The sequence below is a fragment of the Seriola lalandi genome, unplaced genomic scaffold (assembly GCF_002814215.2).
Source record: "Seriola lalandi dorsalis isolate HSWRI2012SDOR001 ecotype SW California unplaced genomic scaffold, Sedor1 jcf7180002054720, whole genome shotgun sequence".
Classification (NCBI taxonomy): domain Eukaryota; kingdom Metazoa; phylum Chordata; class Actinopteri; order Carangiformes; family Carangidae; genus Seriola; species Seriola lalandi.
The window spans coordinates 276951-278049 of NW_019525273.1; the positions used below are offsets into that span (position 1 = coordinate 276951).

Below are 1099 nucleotides of genomic sequence, written 5' to 3' on the forward strand. Positions count from 1 at the left end.
AGCTCATGGAGAGAGAGAGAGAAGCCAGGCTGCTCACTGTGTTTTCCGGCACAGACACTCAGGATTTGCTGGACTGGTTCACAGCCTCAAAAAAAGAAGTTCTTACTCTAATACTCTTCTTTATTTGGCCAAACAGGAGCTTCAGTTAGTTGGTTAGCTCAGGTTCCCTCTGGATGGCTCCGGTAAGTTTCCCTCCATTGCGACCTTAAAGCAAGGTCACAACAGCAGAGCCCAACCCTACTTGTGTTACAGACGTCCCTGTCGCCCTGTTACTAACAGAGTCTGAGCATGCTGCTGCACCTACGCTCCACCCACACAGGTGTTTTTCAGTTTCCCGTTCTCAGGACCAAAGGACTTCATCAGTTCTCACAGCCGTGACCTTGAGCTCAGTCTTGAACTTTGATATCCACACTTGCAAAAACAGGAAGACTCTTTTAACTGTCCAGTAAAAGATGTGGACAGTCGTTGTCATTATGGATTAATCTCAATCCATAAATCCATAATAAATCATTAAACATTATAGTATAGTAAGATATAAAACGTCTTAAAAGTCATAGCATAGTATAGCCTAGAATTTTATAGTATAGTAAGGCATAAAAAGGCGAGGCAAGGAAAGGCAGCTTTATTTGTGTATGAGATTTCACACACTGGGGCAAATCAAAGTGTTTTACAGAGCAATAACATATAAAACATAATAAAGGACACAGATTTAATAACAGAGTAAAGAAAAGGGATATATAAAGTGTCCTCACTAAAACAGGAAGAACTGAAAACACCTGTGTGGCCGTGCAGGACACCAGAGTAGTTACTGTACTGCTCTTCTTCATGGCTCTCCTCAAACATCACTGGAGGAACAGTAATTCAGTCTGCAGATGAACTAATGAAAAACATTTCCTGGATGAGGATTTGAACTCTGTAGAAGTTAATTCCCGCCACAGTCTCACTGTAAACGTGGGACATATGAGGTCAGAGGTCAAAGCGTTTGTCAACTTCAGTGTGTGACCACTGATTTTATGCCACTGTGTCTGTCTGGTTTAATGTCTTCATAATTAAAATCTTTCTTTTTTTAAGGTGTTTCACATTTCCTTAAAAACTCACA

At 40.9% G+C, this 1099-nt stretch overlaps 1 protein-coding gene across 7 annotated transcripts in view; it reads left to right on the forward strand.

Moving 5' to 3' along the window:
- Positions 1–1099, forward strand: part of mef2d (myocyte enhancer factor 2d) — a 98242-nt gene that overhangs the window by 89412 nt on the left and 7731 nt on the right. The gene's annotated exons all lie outside the window — the stretch shown is intronic.